Below are 9,293 nucleotides of genomic sequence, written 5' to 3'. Positions count from 1 at the left end.
ATCTTTGCATTTTTCTATTTGCCATCCATATGTTTGCTTGGTGAAATACGAGTTCAAATGCTTTACCCATTATTATTTTTGCAATTGGGGCTGGGCCCAGTGGCTCACGCCTATAATACCAGCACACTGGGATGCCAAGAAGGGAGGATAGCTTGAGCCCAGGAGGTCAAGGCTGCAGTGAACTATGATCATGCTACTGCATTCCAGCCTGGGCAGCAGAATGAGACACTGTCTAAAGAAATAAAGAAATAAATAAAAATAAATTGGGTTGTTTATGATTGTAAGGTCTTTATCATTAAACCAAAAGCTCTGTGAGGATAGAGACATCTTCTCTGTTCATTGTTGCAGGTGAGGCTCCAGGGCCCAGCACAGTGCTAGGTATACAGTTGGCATTCAATAAATGTTTGTTAAATGAATGAATGAATGAATGAATGAAGGGCATGTCTCTGTGTGGCTCAAGTTGGCCAAATATGCCTGTGGTAGGGTCAGGAGAGAGTCAGCAGATATGCCTGTGGTAGGGTCAGGAGAGAGGAGAGCAGTTAGACTCTATGATAGCGGGAGAAGTGGAAGGTGAAAGAAGAAAGCAGGGTCTAGAGAGGCTATATCCGGGTCCCTGGGAGGATCCCTCACCCTGGCTCAGGACCCAAAGCTTTTTTGGTGAGCGAATTCTACCCAAAATTTCAAGGACTTCTGGGGTCTATTGTGGATCCCAGCTTATTCCTCTCTATTATCAGGTCCCCAGAGACCTTATGCCAAAGGCTTGCTGATGGGGAAATGGCAAGCCTGGGAAGAGGCTTGTGGGGAGATTTTAGGGCTTCAGTCACAGCTGCATGCCCTGCCCAGAGTGAACAGTCTCAGACTTTGAACACAAAATGGCACTGCCTTGAAGGCTGAACTGACCCTATAACCACAAGACTTGAGCTGCTGATCCCTGCAAGACAAGGCTGGAGCTCACGGGGGAATCCTTCCAAAAAGTCTGAAAGCCGGAGCTCCCTTTTCCACCTCCTCATTCTCCCTTTGTCCCAGAGACAGCTCTCATGCTCATGGTGGGCATGACATTTAGACTTTCAGAGTTATTTCCAAATGAGGTTTCATATCAGCCACTGGATTGTGCATAGGCGGTGGTGAAAGCCTCAAGTAGTTACAAGCAAACACTTAATGTAGTCCACAAGGCTCTGTACCGTGGCTTTGCCTTTCTCCAGTCTGCACAAGGGTGCCACCACTCGTCAACCTGGGTTGTCTCCACCTGCAGGAAGGGCTCCCTTCTTTAATTGTTGGATGGGCACCCATTAATTTGAAAGGTGTATACTAAGATCATCCATGCAAGTACTAACCCGGCTTTGCTATCGTCTTCATTTTTAATATCTGGTGAGCCTCAGAACCTGGAGGCTTTAAAGTTTCCAGCTCAACCTCTGTGGGGCTGAAACAAACAAGCAACAAGTGGACCAGGTGGTGGGGGCTTTGGGGCTGAAGGGCACTGGGCCATGTAACCTCCTCCCTTATGTCCCAAGACAAGGGAAGAAGGAAGCCCAGGATGTGAACCCCAGGAGGGTCTTTAGGTCTAACGAGGTACAGTCATAGATGGACATCACAAATCCTTCTTGATCTACAAATGGATGAGAACCAGGGAGAGGTGACCATGAGGATATGGAAACAGCACTGGTTTCAGTCTCAACTCTGCCGCTTATGAGTACCGGATCCATCACTTACCCTCTCTGAGCCTCAGCTTCCTTATCTGCAACATAGGAATAATAATGTTCACCTCATGAGGCTGATGGAGGTGTGATGGTTAATTTTACATTTCAACTTGGCTAGGCCATGGTACCCAGATATTTGGTAAAACACTAGCCTGGATGCTGCTGTAAAGGTATTTTTTAAGGTGAGATTAACATCCAAATCAGTAGGCTTTCAGGAAAGCTCCTTCATAATGTGAGTGGGCTGCATCCAATAAATTGAAGGCCTTAATAGAAAAAATGACTGATCTCCCCCAAGGAAGAAGGAATTTGGCTAGCAGACTGCCTTTGAACTTGAGCTATAATATCGACTCTTCCCTGTCTAGCCTGCCAGCCCACCCTGCAGATTTTGGACTTGTGTGAGCCCATTTCTTAAAATAAATCACATGGACACAGGAAGGGGAATATCACACTCTGGGGACTGTTGTGGGGTGGGGGGAGGGGGGAGGGATAGCATCGGGAGATATACCTAATGCTAGATGACGAGTTACTGGGTGCAGTGCACCAGCATGGCACATGTATACATATGTAACTAACCTGCACAATGTGCACGTGTACCCTAAAACTTAAAGTATAGTAAAAAAAAAGAAAGAGAAAAAAAAAAAAGAAATTTGTACAATAAATAAATAAATAAATAAATAAATCTCCTTCTGTCTCTCACACACACACACACACACACACACACACACACACACCCTGTTGGTTCTGGCTCTGTTTCTTTAGAGAACTCTAATACAGGAGGATTAAATGATAAAAAAATATAATGACAGATGCAAGACAGAGTACAAACTGTGTGATTCCATTTATATGAACTTCCAGAAAAGGCAAATCTAATCTATAGTGAACAAAAGTAGGCTATGGTAGCCCAGGGCTGGGGTTGGAGGATGGACTACAAATTGGCACAGGAGACTTTTTGGGATGAGGAAATGAGATGTGGTTTTGTGGGTATACACATTTGTTAAAACTCATCAAATTGTAATCTTAAAAATTGGCCAGGTGTGGTGGCTTACACCTGTAATCCCAGCACTTTGGGAGGCCGAGGCAGGCAGATCACCTGAGGTCAGGAGTTTGAGACCAGCCTGGTCAAAGGGTGTAACTCCGTCTGTAATAAAAATACAAAAAATTAGCCGGGCGTGATGGCATGTGCCTGTAGTCCCAGCTACTTGGGAGGCTGAGGCACAAGAATCGCTTGAACCCGGGTGGCAGAGATTGCAGTGAGTTGAGATTGTGCCACTGCATTTCAACCGGGGTAACAAAGCGAGACTCCATCTCAACAACAACAACAAAAAAGTGTTGGGACAACTAGATACCCCCATTTGAAAGAATGAAGTTGGATTTCTGTCTTACATTTTACACAAAAATTAACTCAAAATGAATCATACCTAAATGTAAGAGCTAAAACTGTAAAGCTCTTAGAAGAAAATATAGGAGTAAAATATAGGCTTTGCCTACCCCAGTATCTTAGGTATGAAACCAAGAACACAAATGACAAAAAAAAAATAGGTAAATTGGATTTTATGAAAACTAAAAACTTCAAAGAGTGTTATCAAGAAAGTGAAAGGACAACTGACAAAATGGGGAAAAATATCTGCAAATCATGTACCTGATAAAGGACTTGTACCTAGAATATATAAAGAACCATTAAACTTAGTAATGATAAAACAAATAACCCAATTTTAACATGAGCAAAGTGTCTCAATAGATAGTTCTCCAAAGAAGATATATAAATGGTCAATAAGCACATGGTAAGATGCTCAATATCATCAGCCATTAGGGAAATGCAAATCAAAACCACAATGAAATATCACTTCACGTCTATTAGGGTGAGAATAATTAAAAAGACTGATAATAACAAGTGTTGGTGAGGATGTGGAGAAATTGGAACCCTCATACATTTTTGGTGGGAATGGAAAATGACACAGCTGCTTTGGAAAACTGTCAGACAGTTCCTCAAAAGGTCCCACATGCACGTGACCCAGTAATTCTACTCCTAGGTATTATAACCAAGATAAAAGAAAATGTATGTTCATACAAAAACTTGCACATGTATGTTCCTAGTAGCATTGTTTATGGTAGCAAAAACATGGAAACAACTCAAAGAATGAATGGCTAAATAAAATGTGCTATATTCATACAATGGAATATTGTCTAGCGGTAAAAAGGAATGAAGTACTGATGTTTGCTAGAACACCAATGAACCTTGAAAGCATTATGTTAAGTGAAAGAAGCCAGACACAAAAAATCATATTGCCCATAATTAGCAAATCTTATGGAGGTAGAAAGTAGATTAGTGGTTGACTAGGGCTGGCGGGGTGATGGTTGGAAGACATAGGGAGAGACTGCTAATAGATCTGAACTTTTGGTAGGGAAGGATAATGAAATAGATTGGGTGATAGTTGCACAACTATGTCAGTATACAAAAAACCACAGAGTTGTACATGTCATGTGGGTGAATTATATGGTATATAAATTGTATCTCAATAAAGCTATTAAAAATGGGTGCATTTGGTTGTGTACAAATTATATCTCAATGAAGTTGAACAAAGATTGTGTGTGTGTGTTTGTGCGTGCATGTGCACATGCACATATAGATGTATATAGCAGGCACTGTTGCTATTCTCATTTTCAGTTGAAGAAATTGAGACCCGGAGGCACAGAGAGGTCAAGTGACTTGCCCTAAGGGAGGGAGTCAGGGCCCCACATCTGTTGTTAGGGTCAGGGGAGACTAAGGAGTCACTCGGCCAGCCAGGAAAGGTGTGAAGAAAGTAGCTGTCTGGGTGCTTCTAGGAGCTCCATGAGCCACAGAGAGTTTCCATATGAACCAGTGCCCGCAGGGACGCAGTACTTGTGAGCAGGGGCTGTGTGTTTATGCTATGTATCGAGGCCGTGCCAGGTGCCAGGACCTGGCTAGAAAGTTTTCATTAATTACCTCATTGAGTACTGTGTTCACAGCCACCCCAAAAGGGGGGTGCCAGCCCTCCTCCATATCACAGAAAAGGCAACCAAGGGACTGGGTGACTCATTCAGTAGCTTCCCTGCCAGCCCTTCCTGTCCACGGCAGGAGCCGGGGCCTAGATAGTCCTGGTGTCCAGAGGCCTCCTATCCCCCTGGGCCTCCATCTGTGTTGGGCCACTCTTCTCAGATCCCATGGGCCCTTTTCTAGGCCCTGGGGTGGCAGTCCACCCCGACCCCCAGATTTACTGCAGAGAGGCCATGCTCCTGGAGTCTCCAGGGCACCGAGGAGTTGAGGTGCTTCTCTTAGTAAGATGACCTGTGTCTTAGACTGGCGCGGTGGTTGTCCCACAGGCCAGGGACTCAGGTCTGTTGCTCAGACCTAGCTTGAGTCCTGGCTCTGTTCTGAGATGCTGTGTGACCCCTGGTCATTGCTGTCCCTCTCTCAGCCTTGGGTTCCTGTTTATAAAACAAGGAGGTTGGGCCGCATGAACTTGTGACACTCTGTGGTCCCAGAGGTTGTTCAGCCTGGGGAAAGGGGCTTAGGGAGGGAAGGTCAGTGCCTGCAGCCCATCAGGAGGGCAAAGTCTGGGCACAGACAGTGTTCTGTGTCATTCAGCCTCAGCTGGCCTTGTTAGTCCCCTGGCCTTGTTGACAGTGCAGGGTTTAGCTTTACAAGCTTGAGTTTCCCTTCACTGAGCCCCTTTGGGAGCAGCCTCTGAAGCCATCGGGCAGAGCTGGGGCCGGTCGAAGGGGTGGCTCATGCGGGCTCTCTTTCAGCCCAGGGAGGGCTAGCCCAGCAGAACCCTCCTGCTATGAGAGCTATTTTTAAAGAGCTTCTCTCTCCCTGAGGGTCTCCCAGTTTTCTGATGTCAGCTGTTTCCTCCCTCGTCTGGACAAAGGGAGTGGGATTTCAGAGACTTAAGCAGGGATGTGGCTGTGTGACCCTTCATTAATGTCATCAGCACAGCATGGGGCTCAGAGGCCACAATGGGATTTGTTCCTATGTTTAATTCATGTTGCAGGGGCTTTAGTTCAACAATACATTTATTTCAAGAATGAGAGGAGAGACAGGGCCACAGAAGGGTGGTCAGGGATCCAGGCAGGGGAGAAAGAGAGAGACAGAAAGACTTTCTGAGAGTTCTTTAAACTCTGAAGCAACCAGAAAAAAGAGATTTAGAGGAAAGAGACAGAGTGACCGAGTGGGATAAGGTTGTACCTGTCAGTAGAGGCTGAGCCAGATACAGACCTGAATGTGAATCTTGGCTTTCCCTTTGACCAGTTATGTGACCTTGGATAAGCTATGGGTAAAGCTCCATGATGCAAATAGTACAAATAACTAAATCACGGGGTTTTTTTGTGTGTGTGAAAATTAAAATTTAAGGTATATAGTTCCTAGAACAGTGTCTGGCTTATAGCCAGCACTTAATAAATGTTCCTTCTAGACTCTTTTTACCACTATTTCTCTAGACAGACTGCTTGCCATTTGGGGCAGGGACCAAGTCTTATTCATCTCTGGGTCTTGCCACCTGCACAGAGACTGGGGTATATTCCAGGGGCTTTGTAAATGTCAGTGATGGAAGGAGCTCAATGGTGGACGAGTCTTTCCAGGAGTGCCAACCTGTGGATGCACCAGGCAGCCACCCAGAGGTGCAGAGCTGGCAGGGGAAGTCCTGGCTGGTGGAGGGACCCTTGTGGTTACTCCCATATCCCTTTCCTATCTGTGGCCTAGGCTTCTGTTGGTCCCCAGAGGTGCACTAAAGACCTCCGTCCGTTCATTTGGCTCCCTCATCTGGCAGTCTGGTTGCCATGGAAACCGATGGTTTCACAGGACAAAGCACAGGGAGACTGAGCGATGGACAGAAACTTGCAAACACATTATGTAGTATAAAAACCGGTCTGGGAGGCTGTGAGGTGCAATAAAGGTTTCACTGCCACTTGCCTAGGAAAAAAACCACCATAAAACCTCTATAAGCTCCAGCTGAAAAAGGGTTTTGTTACCATGTTTATATATTTTCTTTTATTCTTTTCTTCCTGTCTTGTTGGTGGTTTTGTTTTTTTTTCTTGGCGTCAGATCTTAGCAAATCACAGCCCAGGAATGCTGTTGAATACATTGTTAGCCCTGTGGTCCTGCTGTCTTCTTCAAATGTCCTGACATTCAAACCTCCTCCTGCCTAGAGCCCCTGAAACTTTCTGGGCACCCCTAATTTCACATGTCTAACCAGCTCTGTTTTTGCTTCCCAGTGTCAGGCCTAGAAAGGGCCAGAGGAAGCAGGGGACACCGTCTTCTCTACATCCCCAACAACTATAGTCTTCATGCTGATGACAGCCTCCTCTTAGGTTGATTTGGTTTCTTATGTTAAAATCCCAGTGTGTAGGGAAATCTCTCTCTAACCATGTTTTTCCTCTACTCTCACATCACAGTAACAATCATCAACACAGAAGACTTCTGTGACCAAATGTGTGAAGGTTTTTCCCCATGTACCAAGCAGCAGACACTAGCTGGGTATGCTCTAATCCAGTTCTGACCTGGAGATACTGTCAGATCCCACAGGTTGAGGACTCAGTCCCCAGTACTGCTCCTCCCCACATCAGTTGAAAGTCCGGACTTCCAAAACTTCTGACTGACCTGCTTCACATTGGAGTTCCCATGATGGCCTCTTTGGGTTCAATTCATTTGCTGGCAGCTCACAGAACTTAGGGAAACACTTATGCTTACTGGTTTATTATAAAGGATATTGCAAAGGATACAGGTGAAGAGATGTGTAGGGTGAGGTATGGGGGAAGGAGGGCAGAACTTCTATGCCCTCCCTGGGTGCACCACCCTCCAGGAACCTCCAGGGTTCAGCTATACTGAAGCTCCCCAAACTCTGTCATCTTGGGTTTTTATGAAGGCTTCATGATATCAGTATTCCTTCCCTGAGTGTATAGGGTGGGACCCTCTCTAGGAGGGTCTTCAGACCCACCATCAGAAAGGCATGGGAAGATTAGAGTCCTGTCTTGGGGCAGGCGAATGGAGGGCAGGACAGAGATTCTGTTTTCTGAGGCCTAACATACACAACATGATAACAAAAGACCATCACAAGGGATATGGGAGTTATGAACCAGGAACTATGAACAAAAACCAATAAATATCATAACACCATACCTGGGATGGTGGGGGAACTTCCACTTCTAGCCAAGGGAGTAAGAGAGTGCAGAATTATGCTCAGGCTAAAAACATCAAAAAGCCACAATAAAATGTATGAAACAACTTTGTTTCATATATTTACAAATTTGGTTACCAGGCAATGCAAGACTGTGAGCTCGAGAAGGGAAAAAATGAGGTGAGCCCTGTGATACTTGGCAAAAAGGGGAAATATAACAGATTACAGCAGTCTAATTGACTTGAGGAGGCGGAGGCTGGAATTTGTGGAAGCTGAGGGCAGCTGGAACTTGTAGGACATAACAGAGAGGAGAGGTGTGTGTGTGTGTGTGTGTGTGTGTGTGTGTGTGTGTGAGAGAGAGAGAGATTGAGAGCAAGAGCTAGAGCCAGCTTTCTGCAGAGGGAGGCTCTCAAATATTTGGCCGAATAGCTGAATACTGGTTTAAGAATGCGTGGGGTGAAACTTCATGAGGTTGGGATAAGCACCTAAGTACCACTGGAAACCAGTAGGCTGAGTAATTCCCAGAGCTCAGAGGGGTCTGGGAATGGTTTATGTTCCCCCTATCCAGATTGGCTAGACCTCAAAATATGTGAGGCATCAGAAAGAGTCCTTCAGAGTCCTTAGTAATGGAGCTAAATAGCCTCAGACTAAATGCTGCTTTGTATTTGCCCTAACAAAGCTTATATAGCAACATTCAGAGAATCAAATTGATCTCAAATGACTTAACTGCATGCCAATACATTCTTTAAAGGAATACAACAAAATTCAGCAACTAGAACATAAAATTCGCTGTGTTCAACATCCAATATGATCCACAGCCCAGGAGAAAAACCAATCCATTGAAACAAGATCCCTAAAAGACAGATATTATGAAACTAGCAGATGATGGTGTTAAAACAGTTATCACAAATATGCTTCATATGTTCAAGGAGGTAGAGAAAAACACAATTATGATAAGGAGATAAATGAAAAATACAAAAAGACCAAAATAAAAATTTCAAAAATGTATATAATTTGAAAAATACATTGGGGGTATTAAAAGGAGATTAGCGACTGTAGAAGAAAAGATTAGTGAACTTGAAGACAAGCCAATACAAACCATCCAAAATATAGCACAGATTTTTAAAGGACAGCGAGAGAAAAAGAGAGAGTGGGAGAGAGAGGGAGGATGAATAAAGTAGTGTCCTATGGGACAATATTAAGTGGTCTAGCAAGATGGTAGATTTAAATCCAAACATATTGATAATTGCATTAAATGTAAATGAGCTAAATACCCCAATTAAGTGAACAGATGATCATTTTGACTAAAAAAATCAAGACTTAGTTGTATGCTGTCTACAAAAATCTCACTTTGAACATAAACACTCAGATTAAAAGTAAAATAATGAAAAAAGATATACTATGTAAACACATAAAAAAAGCTGGGGCAAATATATTAATATTAGACAAAATAGACTTCAGA

The sequence above is a fragment of the Pan paniscus genome, chromosome 9 (genome assembly GCF_029289425.2).
Source record: "Pan paniscus chromosome 9, NHGRI_mPanPan1-v2.0_pri, whole genome shotgun sequence".
In the NCBI taxonomy this organism is placed as follows: domain Eukaryota; kingdom Metazoa; phylum Chordata; class Mammalia; order Primates; family Hominidae; genus Pan; species Pan paniscus.
Note: the sequence above shows the minus strand (reverse complement) of the source record.